This window comes from Podarcis raffonei, chromosome 14 (assembly GCF_027172205.1).
Source record: "Podarcis raffonei isolate rPodRaf1 chromosome 14, rPodRaf1.pri, whole genome shotgun sequence".
NCBI classification, from domain to species: domain Eukaryota; kingdom Metazoa; phylum Chordata; class Lepidosauria; order Squamata; family Lacertidae; genus Podarcis; species Podarcis raffonei.
Window position 1 is genome coordinate 35,062,444 of NC_070615.1, and position 16,174 is coordinate 35,078,617.

Below are 16,174 nucleotides of genomic sequence, written 5' to 3' on the forward strand. Positions count from 1 at the left end.
GGAGGAGAGAGCTATCAATGGCTACCAGCCACACTGGCTACGCTCTGCCCTCACATTTGGAGGCAATAATGCTTCAGTTGCTAGAAACCACAGGAAGGGAGAGTGCTCTTGTGCTGGTTTCCCACAGGTTTCAGCTGCTGTGAGACCAGGATGCTGCCAATGGCCCTGATCCAGCAGGCTCTTCTTATGTCCTTATGAAGCCTTTGCAGCAGTCAAGAGGCATCGCCCTAAAATGTGCTACTTGGATAATTCTTGCTCTGCATCTTCACTCATTTGGAGCCGGCTGCCTGAGCAGCGGTGGAGCTGGAGAAGAAGTGTGTGGGAACAGGGAGGTGCTGGGGCTGTCAGTGGTGGGCGGCAGCGGGCTGCACGGCTGAAAAAGCTTTGTTGGAGGAGGGGCAGGCGAGAGAAGGAGGCCCGAGAGGCTCCCACCCTAGATGCTGTCAGGCCTTATTTCTGTCATACGCCTCAAGCCCACAAGGACTCATTGTGCGGGCTTGTTAAACATGATTTTCCCAGCCAAACATAAGAGACCTGGCTTCGATGCTTACATGCTCCCAAATTCCCATCCGTCCTTTCTCCTTGTTGTTCCCTCCGCCCTTCATCTCTAATAATGAATTCCCCCTGCCTTTATTTGTGCCCCCCCCTTTGCATTAGCCTGCAGCTTCTCTGAGCATGACTAGAGAGAGTTGGGAAAAGGCCAGGAGGTGGACAGTGGCCTTGTTCCCTGCCCACTGGGCTCCTTTCGACACAGCCAGACAGTCCGTATATCCCAAAACCCAAAAAGCTAGCAGCTCGTGGGCCGTTCCCCAAAGGGGTCTTCCTGCTTCCTTCCTGATGAGTCATTTCCTCAGCCCACCGATCCTTTCTCTACTGGGGCATTGGAAGATTTTTCATTTTTACTTTTCACACACCATGGTCTGGGTCCCCCGAAAGCACCAGTCAATCCCTCACTCTCATGGATAGAGTTGGGGTGGGTGAACCTGTCAATTTCAGTTCCTCTCAGTTTCTCCTTTCCCTCCCAGTCTTCAGGTCTCCACATTTTCACATCAAGATTGGAATTTTTTTTTAAGGCCTCACAAAAATTCACCAGCATTTTAATGATGATTTATCCTAATATACAGTACACATGGGGCTCATCCACACTTAACACTTGCTCTGTGTTTTCTAGGCACAGATCCAGGTCTGAGCAGGGGGTGTTTTTTTATTTTTCCCCCCTGGAGCCACAGGCATAGCCCCCACCTCAAGTAAAACAATAGAAATACTCAACTAACTGATCAATCATGTTGATTCTGCCCCCACTAACAAAAGTCCTGCCCCCTCCCCCCCAAAAAATGTTGGCTACGCCCATGCCTAGAGCTTTCCTAAGGAAAAAGCATGTTTTTACCACTGAATCAGAGCAAATATGAATCCGTGGAAAATCAAATTGACGTTTTCTCTGATTCAGTGGTAAAATGCAGACATGGAAAGCCCGGACCTGTGCCCAGAAACACAGAGCAAAGGTAAGTGTGGATGAGCCCAAATATATGGCTTCCCATTAGCTATTTGTTTGTTCCATAGTTTTTAATGCATTTCCCCCATCACTTTCCAAAGCACAAAAGTCTAGTCAGTGTGTGGGGTTTTTTGTTTGTTTTTTGTTTAAAGTGGATTTGTTGCTCTCGGGTGACAACGTTTTAATCCACATTAAATGTGCAAAACTTAGATCATGGCTTCTGCCAAAGAATCCTGGGAACTCTCGTTTCCTCCACAGAGCTTCAATTCTCAAGACCCTTAACAAAAGAGTTACCAGGATTCTTTGGGGAAAGCCATGTGCTTCAAATATGCTTAAAAGTGTATGGCTTTGATTGTGACCCTCAGGCTCTGGTATACTGTATTATTTATTTATTTAATTAATTTTTAGACCACCCTATAGCTCTCAAGGCGGATAACAACATATGCCCTTGAATCCCTCCTGCCAAATACTGACAGTCTGGAGGAAGCCTCTATCAGTCCCATAACAGCCTAAGACAAATCGGCACATATACTGTTTTGGTTATGTGAGACTTCAGCTCACACAGCAAGGTGGGCTAGAGGGGCAAGAGCCATAGCTCAGTGATTGAGCATGCTAAAGGTCTCAGGTTCAATACTCAGCATCTCCAGGTAGGGCTGGGAATGTCCTCTGCCTGAAACCCTAGAGAGCTGCTGCCAGTCAGTGTGGACAATACTGAGCTAGATGGTGTTGTGACGTGGGGTTTGTGATTTCAGCTCTCTTGACATCATATGCTGGAGACAGTTCTGTAGTAACACTTCTTTATTAAAGCAAACAAGACTGAGAACTGAGGAGGGGAGAGCTACATTTATAGGGACAGGGAACTAGCTAGAAAGGATACATTTTGGAGGGAACAATATCAGGCAATCACAGTCCTGCCTTTTGGAGGAAACCAATAAGACAGAGGATCCAAATACAGCAGCTTAAATGAACCAATAGTAGCTGTACCCTCTGGAACCAAAAGGCAGTTACTTTACCCTAATGCAAATACAGGCAATAATAATACAGATATAAAATCCTTTGACTCAATACACAACAGATGGACCAATGGTCTGATTTGGTGTATGGCCGCTAACCATATTCCTAGAGTTGTCGTCTTGCACCATAGAGACTACAGGCCAGAGTGTCCCTCTTTAGGTCTCACCTTGCCACACTCTCCTGCCACTGTCAATAGTTATACAGTCATATCTTGGATCCCAAACGCCTTAGCTCCCGAACAAATCGGCTCCCGAATGATTGAAACCCGGAAGTGAGTGTTCTGGTTTTCAAACAATTTTCGGAAGCCGAACGTCCGACGCGGCTCCCAATTGGCTGCAGGACGCTCCTACAGCCAATCGGAAGCCGTGCTCTGGTTTCCGAACATGTTGAAAGTCGAATGGACTTCCGGAACAGATTCCGTTTGACTTCCAAGTTACGACTGTACCATGGAAAAGTTTAAGCAAGAAAAGTCTCATATCACATTAGAAACACACAGACAAATTGCCCTGGGTGCATAGGGGAGAGAATGGCAGAAAGCAAAGAGGAAGGAAAAAGGCGGAAAGAGAAAACAGCTCATGAAACAACATAGATTTTGGCTCTCCTCCCCAATGCATTCCTCTCATTTAAATTACTGCATTTAATACTGTGCACATCCGGTGGGGTTTCTGCCCAGGAGAAAAATATCTTGTTTTGATTTAACAAGGGCTTTTTTGGCCAAATCAGATAGCCTTTTCTGCCAAAGCGAAACATTTATTCTTCTCTTTCCCCCATGTCAATTTTTTTCCTTTGTTGTTTTTGCTGCCCTCTGCCCTGTGTCAGATTCAAGCTCCCCCTCCCATTTCCCCACATCTCTCTCATTCCAGAGCGGTGTTTGGGCTGCAGCCAATTTCAGTGCTATAGAAAGACTTATTTGAAAAAGAAAAGAAAAAGAAAGCAAAGGATGGCCAAACCAAACCGGAGGAAATGAGAACAAATGAAAGAGAGCTCAAGGTAGGCTGTAGACTCCAAATCAAAAGCAAGGCAGCTCAAACCAAACACACAGAAACATCAACTGATCTTCATATGAACGATTACACCACAACACGGTCATTTCCTGGAGTTCTGCCCAGTGATGATGCAGAGAATTATGTACAGCCCCATCAATGGTAATCCAGAGAACTATTCCATTTTAGCGTAGTCATGCGGTTTACTTTACAAAGGACAGCCCTCTGCTTGAACAATGGAGAACCTCCAGCCCATGGACCTCATTCGACCCCCTCCCCTGCCTGTTTTGGGTAATCCATGCCTAACTGCCCTACAATATCATTACATATGACATTTGCAGGCCTTGCTCATCAGCTGATCATCAGGGCTTGCAAAGTCCTGTGCTTTTGCCTATGTGAAATTGGTCCACAGTTGTGTGTGTGGATAAAGATCCAGCCTGCTAGCTGAATGCAGGCCCCAGGTGAGGCCAGGTGGAGCCCAGTTCAGGACACTGGTTTGTATCCAATGTTATTCCTATTCTGAAAGGACCTATTGAAATGAATGAACATGAGTAGCATGTATCTCTGAATTCCAGTAGGTATACTCTGAATAAATGTTAGTAGGCTACAACCCATTCTCACTCGCCTGCCAATTTCCCCCTGTCTCACATTAATGTTAACAGGAGTGTGTTTCCAGTAATATGAGTATTTCCACACTAACAGACGGTACAAGCAACATGGCTGTAGTGCAGCTTAGGTGTATTTCTATCAAGGACTTCTGCTGGGCTGCTGCTGTAACTCAAACATACTGGCTTAATTATTTGCTATACAGAACCTCATGAACCTTGGTACCTTGGCACAGAATTCAGTAAACCTGTATCAAAAAGAAAACATGCCCCTCAAGGGACACGTCCAAATTAATATTTCCTCAGCAGGATGAAAAACAGTGTGTCAGCTCCTGTCACAATGGGAGAGAAAAGAGAATGAGAAAGAGAAGCAACATGAGCGATGAATGATCTGTTTGCACAAACAAAGTTTGTTTTCTTGACATGGCACAACCAGCCTTCGACTTTTCAGTGGCTGAATCAAAAAGTCATAGGTCTCTCTCTTCATTGTCACTTCCATTCTGTCTTAAATGTGACTGTGATGGTGTGAAGCACTTCCAAGCTGCTGTTGGACATATGTGTTGTGTGTTGTGGACTTCCCACAGAAGTGGTTCTAGAACAATATTCTTCAACCTTTGGTCCACATACAGTATGTTGCATGATGAGAGTCACTGTCCACAAGAGGATAAGAAAAACCTTGCTGGATCAGGCCAGTGGTCCATCTAGTCCAGCATCCTGTTCTCACAATGGACAAAAATATGCTAACGGGGCGCAAGGAAGCAGGACCTGAGTGCAACAGCCATCTCCCCACTTGTGGTCCTTGACAAACGGTATTCAGAGGGATACTGCTTCCAACAGCAGAGGCAGAACATAGCCACCAAGGTGAGTTCAACGATTTCTGGGGTACCAAGATTGAAGAGCACTGCTTTAGGACATATGCACATAATGTACAACCCTGTTACCACTTTGGAGTTACTCCTCTGACTACATGAGATGCTGGAGCAGTGGAGTTCATGCCCAAGAGCATGGCATATTATGCATTCTCTTTAAGATCAGTTACTCAGGGAGGACCAAGAGTGGAATGACCAAGAGTCTTGTGTAAGGAGGGATCCAGCTCAAGGAGGAGAATTGTAACGGGCATCATTTTGTCCTTTTGAACTTTCAGAATGGCAGAATGTGAAATGGCAGATGATGCAATCCTTGGCACCTTAGTGTTCACGTATGCACACCCCTATGCATGCACAGTAGACCCAAGATGCACCTTGTCTCACCGAGAGATATAACTTTTCAGGTGTCAAGGAAGGGGCTGAAACCTGAAAGATGGGAACTTCTGAACTAGGCTGTGGAACACTTTCTCCTCCATGAGGACAACGTTTTCCCTGGGGAAAAGTAGTCAAGTGATGGTAGGTGGGGCAAAAGTGGATAAAGCCAAAGCACATTATCACAAACAGGGACACAGCTCAGTAGAAGGGCACATCCTTTGCATGAAGATGGTCCCAGGTTCAATCCATGGCATTTCCAGCTAGGACTGAGGGAGACATCTGTCTGAAAGCCTGGAGAGCTGCTACCTTAGTGTTGACGTAAAGGTAAAGGTAAAGAGACCCCTGACCATTAGGTCCAGTCGTTAGGTCCAGACCGACTCTGGGGTTGTGGCGCTCATCTCGCTTTACTGGCCAAGGGAGCCGGCGTACAGCTTCCGGGTCATGTGGCTAGCATGACTAAGCCGCTTCTGGTGAACCAGAGCAGCGCACGGAAACGCCGTTTACCTTCCCACCAGAGCGGTACCTATTTATCTACTTGCACTTTGACATGCTTTTGAACTGCTAGGTTGGCCGGAGCAGGGACCGAGCAACGGGAGCTCACCCCGTCGCGGGGATTCGAACCGCCGACCTTCTGATCGGCAAGTCCTAGGCTCTGTGGTTTAACCCACAGCGCCACCCGCATCCCAGTGTTGACATAGATGGACCATAATAAGGCAGCTTCCTTATGTGCCTATGTACATACATACCACATTCACACACACACCCATTCACTTTCTCATATGCACACCATTCTTTCTCTCTCTCTCTCTCACACACACACAAAAAGATTCAGCTTGCTCTTCTTCCACCTTAACCTATACCTGTGCCCAGTAACATTTTAAAAATTGCTCACTGGAGACAGAGAAACCAAATCAACATGTGTATGAAGCAAGGACAGAAGTTACAAACTCAGGACCGTCCCTGCTTTAAACAGGAGCTCTATTACCTATGGCTGTATAATAATGGGAAATGTGCTATCATCCTGTCGTGCAGTGTGGCATTCTTGGCTATGCCAAACCATTTCTAGCAGCTTCCACATGGCAGCCCTCACATAAGAACACGCCACAGGAGAGGTGGCCGTTGTGAGGGGCTGCAGGGATCCTTTCTCGAATCCCAGAAAGCTGTGAAGAAATCCTGTGGGGTGTTTCCCCAGCGCAGTCACTCACGACCATGCATGTAATGAAAATGCCTGGCTAGTTCAATAGGCCAAGTTCTTTTCTGCACTCAAGAGCTCTTGGGCAAATCAGGAGAAGGGAAGACGAAGAAGAAAAAAACCTCTCTTCTGGTGCGTGATTTTTCCCAAAGCTCTGGGGGGAGGAAAAGAAAAAAGAAAAACCACAACGGTGAAGAATGTGCAGCTTTTCAGTGAATTCCTCACCGGGGCCCAAGGCCTCCTTCTCACACATGATTAGTGTGTTTACCCTTGTAATACGGCAAAGGCGCACAATGGGACCTCTGAGGAGACATTTCCCGCCATTTTCCCTTCTTCATTGTAGCCTTTCACTTTCCTCTTGCAACCCCCCACCACCATCTTTTTCTTCCTCCTTCCCCCGCTGCTTCCCCCCTTTTTTTTCCAGGGAGATAAAAGCCTGAATTTGTGAATCACTCCATTACAAAGGAGGGAATGACAAAAGCGAAGAGAACTGGAGTCTTTAATGCCGCTCCACCAGTGAAAAGGGCTCGAGGCCTATGGGATGAAGAATAAGCCTTTGGCGGTGCTGATGATTCCTTCTCTTCCCCCTCTATTGTAGATGTACAAGGTCTGCAGAAGAGGCGGATGGAGGGGGGACGGACAGCAGTGCCATGAGGGGCTTATCTGAAATAAAACAGCAGCTGGGGGAATTCCTGAGGGCCGCCGCGCCGAGCTGGCAGGCAGAGCGAATGGCAAAAGATCGCTCTCAGGCGTCCCTGAGGGCCCCGGCCCTTGAACTCCGCGAACTTTGGTTGTGAAGTAATCCTTCCCAGCCAAGCGCTCAACAAGAAAATTAAGACTAGGCCTCCCGTACAATAAAGGACAGGACGGCAGGTGTTTCGAGGGCATAGGTTAATATACCCTCCGACATGGGCTGGAGGAAGAGTGGGGGTACAGTGGGGTGTGTTTGTTTTTAAGGTGGTTGAGTAAACAAAGTAAGCCTTTACGCAATGCCTTTTAAATCAGGTCCCCGTTCCCCAAAATGCTTGAGTTCATTGGCCCCCTTGAGGAGATTATAAAGTTGTTTTTGATCCCGACCAAGGGTCTTAGGAACATAAATGAATTAAAATCAAGAAATACTGGCACGTAATCAATATTGAGCACTGTAACTAGGAATCATAAAATGTTAAAAAGGAATACTGTTGCGTTATGGAATCATCTTATTAAACACAGAGGTTCCCTGGTGGCAAGAGATGCGCACTCCGCACATGACCCTTGTTTCTGAGGCTCAGAGTTCCCAATTCAATTTTCACATTATAAGTCATTAACATCTTTTCCCTCCCTAGGACTTTTTTCACCCCAAGGTCTTCATTCACCCCCTGCACAACTTGGGGAAAACCCTGAATTAATTCAACCAAATATATAATCTAATTGTACAAAAGGTTCTTATTGTGGCAGTGAGCAATTTCAGGAATACAATATATTCTATTCGTAAAATTGTTCACTAAAAAAAAACTCCTTTGTTTCATATTATTATTATATTATATTATTATATTATATTATATTATATTATATTATATTATATTATATTATATTATGTTACAGAATGGAACAGGTTTATTTTTTAAAAAAAGACTGCAAATATAACAGAAGAAGGAATGAATAAAGGTATAAACATTGCCTGCTGACATTAACAATAGGAGTATTCCATCAATTCTAATTTAAACAAATGAACTAATATAGGCAGTCCATATATCCAAATAGGTATGTAAATCAGATTGACAATTATAAGCTATGTGTTCACTGGATAATAGAGGGTGGGTATCTTTCCTGTCATCTTGGACAATATAATGACAACAAAAGGTTTCTACTGCAGTAGTGAGCAAGCCTCAGATTGCAGTCCTGTGCATTCTTCATTGGGAGAACAAGTCCTGTTGCCTCAGTTGGACTTCATAGATTTGCAGAGCTGGAAGGGACCACAAGGATCATCTAGTCCAACCGATCTTTTTGCCCAACATGGGGCTCAAACCCATGACCCTGAGACTGAGAGTCTCATGCTCGACCAACTGAGCTATCTTACTCTCACTTATTTCCAATTTAATATTTTATTTTATGTTAAAGCATTTATAAACTGCTATGCCTAGGATTTGTGCAGCACTGCTGCATCAGTGGAGTTTCATGTGAGTAGGCCCCACCAAAGATTATTTTAAATATTAACTGTTAAAATGCATCACCCTCTGAAATCCGGAAAACAGATTTCATGTCAGCTTTGAGCAGTGGCGTAGCGTGGGGGGTGCCAGGGGTGCCGGCCGCACCGGGCGCAACATCTGGGGGGGCGTGAGTCCAGAGGGAAGGGACAAGTTCCTTCCTCCGCCGGGCTCCCCGCCGCCAACGCCAGCCTTGCGCCCTAGCGCGCGCGCGCCCCCCGCCGCCGCTGCGCTCCACTCACTGCTCGCAGGAGGAGCAGCCGCTGCAGCAGTGCCGACGCCGCCACCGATGCCTGGCCGGGCACGGGCAGCCTCCGCACCCCGACGCCATCCCCTCGGCCCAGCCACAGGCGGCGGCTGCTTCTGCCGACTGGGAGGGAGGAGAGCTCCGAGGGGCCTCGACGCGCCCTGCCCTCCCCAAAACCCTCCGAGAGGAAGCCGGCGGGCGGGCGAGGGTCTCCCGGCGGAAGGGGGCGCCACTGGCTCCAGCTCTCAGCGCAAGCCTCAGCCGGGGGGGGCGGACCCGGCCGGGAGGAGGAGAGGCGCTCGCCAAGCCCGGATCTGGAGCGCCTCGGAGCGCGGGCTCCACCTACAGCCCAAGGAGAGGAGGGGGCTTCGGCTGCCTCGGCCCGCGGGGGCTCCGCAAATAATAAATTTAATAAATTCCTGCTGAGCCTTTGGGGGGGTCCTTGGCTTCTTCGCTCGCCCCCAGCCCCAGTGGCGTAGCGTGGGGGGTGCAGGGGGGGCCGGCCGCACCGGCCGCACCATCTGGGGGGGGGCGCGCTGGCACTCGAGTGCTAAAATCCACGGGTTAGGGGGCGCAAATTACTTGCCTTGCCCTGGGTGCTGACAACCCACGCTACGCCACTGGCTTTGAGCACATCTGTGCCATCAGCAAAGCTATCAGATGGATAACTCCCACTACCCCAACCAGCAACCATGCCGGCTGCGGCTGGTGGGTGTTGTGTAAAACATCTGGAGGGCACCAGGTTGGGTGAGGCTCTTGTAAAGGATAGGGTACAAATCCAGAAAATAAAATAAAAGAGTCAACACTATAGCAAAAGCTCCAGAAGGAAATCAGCATGAGTGTACTGGTGCATTGCAACTGGAGGAGTCAGACTTTAGAGTAAATGTGCAGAATTGGGCTGCAATACAGCTATTTTGCTGGAGCCAGCTTCTCTTGGCACAGTCTGCCATCCCTCCATGTCTGCATTTCCTCCTGCCACCCCCCAACTCTGTGCATCTGTTTGGGCCCCCACAGCTTTTCCAGTGGCTGGCTGAGCCTCTGACAGCTGGGGAAGGCAGAACTTAGCAGTGCATAGTGACAAATTCTTTACATTCACTGCTGCTTTACAGCCTCTGAGAAAAAGTCCTGAGATTTGGGGTGGGGGGTGGGGAGGGAGGTTAGAGAGAATCAGCTTTTATTGAAGGCTTTCTATTAAAAAAAAAACCTCACTCTCATTAGCACAGAACCATCTCTAGGGGATGCCTGCTACTCCCAGGCGCACCTGCTTAGTTAAATAATAAGTGCTTCAGGCTTGGAGCCTAAACTACATTCTTCGTTTGCCACTGCACACACATATCCACCCCAGCGGGCTGCTTATACCTTTAAAGAGCAGCACAACAGGCAGAAATAAAACAGGTGAAGTTTTCTGTCATCACTAAGTCCCCACTGATACATTTCTCCTGCTGTTTTCAGCTAGGTCGCCCCTGTGAGAGGATGCAGGCACATTCCCAAGACGCACATGCCCCTTTCTCACATCCAATGGGTATTCAGAGTATAGAAAGCAGGGAAAATTATTTAATACACCCATCCTTGTATTTTCTGCTAGTAGTCTAATGTTGATATTTTCTTCTGAGTGTTCTGTTTCTCTGGAACACCTCACTGGTACTGCTGTATCTCTGCTTACCAGAAGTAAATACAGATACAAGAGATTTAACTTTATAAGCGCTGCCTGCAGCAAATATAAGAATAGAAGCAAGTTTCCCATGTCCCCCCACCCACCCAAGGAAATAAAGAACCTCTTCCTGTCCCTGCTGCAAGCTTCCAAAGTTATTTGTTTCTTCCATTTCAGTGACTTGCATAGCGTCTCTTGTGAATTTTGGGTTGTTCTTCCTGTCTATTTCCTTACTGAGGATTTGAATCAAGCTCGCATTGCCACCTTCCATTCTGGCAGGGCTCCTGTGTCTTTCATAAACTTGCATGATAGGCCGAAAGGTGGGATGGGGAAGAAACTTCGTTCAACCTGCATTGAAAGGCAAACCTACTAAAACTGCGCTTCCCACAGCAATGCAGCAACTGAAATGCAACCATCGTTTGAAATTTGTATTTGTCTGAATTTTGCAATGCTGTACTCCCTCCAAGTAATGTGTACAAAAATGAATATACTCAGGTATGCATAAAAGTGCACGTATTTGTGAAAATAGCATATAAAAATGTGTTATGTTAGAGGAAATTGCTTACAAAAATATTTAGTCAGTTAAAAATATGTTTATTAAGAGAAATTTGCACCAAAATGCTGATGAATTTTCATGAAGTTTTTTTAAAAATTGCAAACTGATGTGGAAGTGTGGAAAAATGAATCTAAGATGGGAAAAATGAGAAACAGAGAAAGACCAAAACTGACGCATTTGCCCATCCCTAACCAGGATAGGGTTTTCTTTTTCCTGATCAGTTGCCAGCCCTCTAGGATCATTCACACATTAGGATGAGAGCTGGATCATGGCTGCTGCCTTAGGCTTGCCCGCTAAACCCATTCAGCATATGGCTTCTGAAGGAACCTCCATGTGTGCAATACAGGTTGCTTAGGCTTAATCTGCAAGCAGGGCCTCCCATCATGTGTATACCATGCAGTTTGTGCACTCTTTCAGAAGTTGTAGTGAACACACATGTACGGTGGGAGCAAGGGGAGTCGGATGCAACCCCTCTGCCTGTAAAACGTCTTCCTGTCTTTCCATGCCTTCATCTTGCAGTTTTCCTCTCTTTCCCTTCGCCTCTTTATTTTTCCTCTGTATATTCCCCCAGACTTTTCTCTCTCTCTCTCTGATTTTCTGCTTGCTATTAGGCTAATTGGCTGCACCTGCCAGCGAGAACCATAAAATTGGAGAAGCCGCTATGGCTGACTGATTTGGATATGCCCAACTTCCAGATTGTTTACATTAGTGTAACCCTTTGTCACGGGTTCTCAATGGTTCTCAGCCTTTTTAAAAAAAATAAATCTATGAATCTATCTGAAAGTGTATATATATATATGTATTTCTCTCTATCTGATGAAACGTTACAACTTTCTGGATTTTTAGTTTAGAGAAAAGGTGAGTAAGAGGGCTCATAATAGGTTTACAAAATTACTGGTGGTGTGGAAAAAAGTAGACTGGGCAGAGGAAAGTTGTTCCCCTCTCTCTGAAGAGAACAAGAACTGGGGCATCCCTTGAAGCTGAATGCTGAAAAAGAAAGTACTGTTTTGCAAGGCATCTGTGGAACTCACTCCCACAAGGTAGTGGCTTTAAAAGAAGGTTAAACAAATTCATGGAGGGTAGAGGTATCAGTAGCCACTAGCCCCAATAGCTGTGTTTCCCCTCCACTGTCAGAGGCAGAATATACATTGTTTGGAATCAGAGGAGGGGAGAGCACTGTTGCTCTCAGGTTCTGCTTGGGTTCTCGCAGGTGTTTGGATGGTCTTTGTGACAATGGACCTTCTGCCTGATCCAGCAGGCTCTTCTTATGGATGGATGGATATTAAGAAATCTGCTGCATCAGATCAAAGGCCAATTGTTCAGCATTCTGTTCTTAATGGTGGCTAACCAGATAGATGCCCATCATGTCAACTCTTACTCACCTTTCCTCTAAACTGACAAGCCAACAAATTAAGCAGAAAGGCACCGTGTTAAGAGTTATGTGGATTGCACTGTCAGGCTGCATTCTTATGCTCCACAGATGGGTAATCTTGAGCCTGGGGTCCACACATGAGCCCCAGTCTCGTTTTATGCAGACTTCAGCACCCCCAGAAGCTGCCTCATTTGTCCAGCCCTCCACAGTTCCTTGTTTCCTGTTCTTTTCTTCCTCTCCTGGCTTTTTAAACATGCCTCCCCACACCTTGCTTCAAGGTAGTCTCGGGGCAACTGTGATGGGCAGTGTGTTGTATGATGAAAATAAATTTATGTGGGGTTTTCTTTGGCTTTTCAAACCTCTTTCATGGTTGCATGTCTTTGGGGGTTCAAGGTTTTACCCTCCAATAGTCCGAGAAGAAATTGGTGGTGGGATTGTGGTGTATGTAGCACATTAAAGTTAGAAAAGAACCGTGTTCTCTTCCTTTTTAGAACAGTTGTGGTGTTTGTAAACTGTACTTAAAAACCAACTCTCTTTAATTCTCATTTGAGAGCAACCCCATCAAACCCTGTGGGGCTCTGAGCAGACCTGCTTAGGCATGGGGATTCTGAGCTAGCCATAATGAAAAATGAAGCAGGGTACTCTATATTCCAGATTCAAGAACATTTTTATCTGTGGCTCCACCCACCACCCACTCTGGCCCCACCCACTGCCAGAATGTGCCCCCGGTACATTACCCTGCAGGGAATGTGGCCCTGGATTGCAGCAGTGATCCCCCTCCTCTGCTATGCACACTTATTGAAAACAGTGGGACTTACTTCCAATTAAGCAAACACAAGATTGCCCTGTAGATATTGTTGATCAAGGCCAAATTAGGAGCCAGCAGAAAAACTGGAATTGCAACCACAGTTCCCTATGGTTCAGCTAGCACAACCCCTGTCTCCTCTCTGCTTTATCAGGACACCCTTCCACAGTGTGTTAACATTTCATCAAATCAGTAGAATGATAGTATTTATAAATAACCAGCCTCATATACAACTCAAATACACAAATTGACTGGGATGAGACAATCCATATGCTTCTTTATCAGGGTCGTTGTTTTTTAAAAACCACACACCATTATGCTCCATACTACATCTCCTCCCCCTTGAGATCAGTGTTACAGATGCTTGCAATCCCAGTTGTGCAATTGTCTAGATTTCAGAGTGAGTTTTAATGTGTGAGTGTGTGTACAAGAGAGAGAGAGAGAGTCTGATTCCAAGAAGGAACCAAATATTTGGTTCCCATGCGTAAGCAATGGAAAAGAAAAGAAACACACATTCTGTTTTGGCAGCCTCTCTTTCTTGGCTCGTAGTTGTCTTTTACCGACACAAAAATGCGGGTGAGCATAGAAAGGAAAAGCAATGAGCTGGGGGTGCAGGAGAACTAAGGGACTTTCAAGCAAAAAGAAAGAGAAAGCTTCCCCCCCCCCACTCTCTAACTACACCACTTTCCCAGCTGAAAATTTTGTACCACACAGGGTCCACACATAACTACGAGCTCTATGCAAGCATGTGGTTTAAACCTGATGAGTAAATCTGTTTCTTGGGCATTCTCTCCTATTTGTTTGTGGGGAGGTTAAGCAGTGTTGTGTCAAAGCAAGTGGGTAGAGGAGCATACAGAGGCCCTGGAATGGCATCGCTTGGCAGCTGATCCCGGGATGGACTAGATGACCCTAGGGTTCCCTTCCAACTCTACAATTCTCTTATTCTAATTGTTATCGCACACTCTCCAGTGCATTTCCCCATTGCTTTCCCTTTTGGCAGAACTCAGATCTGGGGGGGGGGGGAACGGGACAGAAAGCACAAGACCTCCCATCATATTTCATTGTGCAACCTGGATTTGCCATTATGTGATTGAATCCACCCAAAAGAGCAAGGGTCTGGAAGGGCTCTGGTTCTCCTAACCACCTTTTTTCAGAAGGGATCACTTGAAGTAGAAAAATGAGAGGAGGGGTGCTTAACCCTTTCCGCCCATCTATTTACCACTGAGATTCTTCCCCCACCCCCACAATGTCCAGCAGAGAGCATCTCGCAGATACCATCCAATCAGGTGCATTCTGCACAATGTTGGAATCGGGCCTTTCATGTGGCAGTACCTACCCTTTGGAACTCCCTCCCACTGTGTATCAGACGGGGTGCCTTCCCTATTGTATTTTTGGTACCTGCTAAAGACATTCCTCTTCTAACAAGCCTTCTCAAATCTTTATCCCAGTTGGTATCTGTCATGGATTTTAATTGATTTTATACATGTGCTGTTGTTGAATTAAAACTGTTTTTATATTTGTTTGTTTGTTATTTAAGCTTGTTTTTATATATGTAGGTTTTTAAAATAATATTTTACATAGATAGCTGATTTATATGTAATATTTCATTGCACATTGCTTCAGGAAACCTCATGGGAAGTGACTGATTAATTAATTAATTAATAAAAACTCAGATGATTTATACACCTTTTGATAAACTGGTGCAGTCCCAATGTTTTGGATTACAACTCCTATCATGTACGCATGACTGGGGGCTGATGGGAACTGTAGTCCAAAACATCTGGAGGGCACTATGTTTGAGAAGACTGTTCTTGTATATGACTCAGTGCATAGCTCACAGGGTGGAGGTGATGACTGGTCCCAGGCCTGAGTCACCATTTTTGAACTCGATCCCTCCTCCCTCTGAGCCACTCTTTTCCACCTGGCTCTGGTCAGTGGGCTATTGGCAGCCTAGTAAAAAACAAAGTTAGTTCCTGCAATCCTGAAATCCATTTACCTCTGTCATAGAGGAATCTGCAACACAATGTTGCAGTGTGAAGTATTCGGCCATGCCCTATTCCAGGATATGCCATTCCATTCCTTCTCCTTCTATTATTTTCAGTCTGCCCACCACACCAAAACTCAGTATTCCAAGACAGCTCAGCATGCTCAATCTTCATTGGACTGTTTTGTCTGTTTTCCTCTCACTTAGGATTTATTCCACTTCTGCAAACTATGGGGCTCCTCCAAGGCTCATGATATACTTCATTTTTTACGTGTCATTTTCAATATGTGAACTGAGATCATTATCATTATACATCGCCTGTCCTGTTAGGGCCTATTTTTTTGCCACAAGGAAGCGGCTGGTTTGTGTTTGTAAAGTGAGTGAGTCCCCAAAGTCCAATCTCTTAATCTTCTTCCAAGAGTCTGTCCTGCAACATTTGCTCCCAGAACAAAGTCTGAGGATTCCAAATTCACCTTTTCCTCCCATGAGCAAAAATGGCTAGAGAATGGGTGAACTTAACAATTTCTGACAATTTCTCATTTTCCCAGCCCTCCGTTCTCCACAATTCAACATCCGTTTGCATTTTGTTCCAGCGCTCACAATATCTCACCATTTTAGTGCAAACTTCTGCTGGTGTACACATTTCTCCAAGCAATCTTCCCTAATATAATGCACTTTAGTATGTTATTTACACTAAGATATATGCGTTTTAATGTATACCTTATTTAGCATATTCATTTTTGTACACATTACTTGTCTGGAGAGCCGAATTGCAAAATTCAGAGAAGTGCAGATTTCTGAGGACGACTGAGTTTTTCTTCATATATTGTACGATTGGTTCGTGTT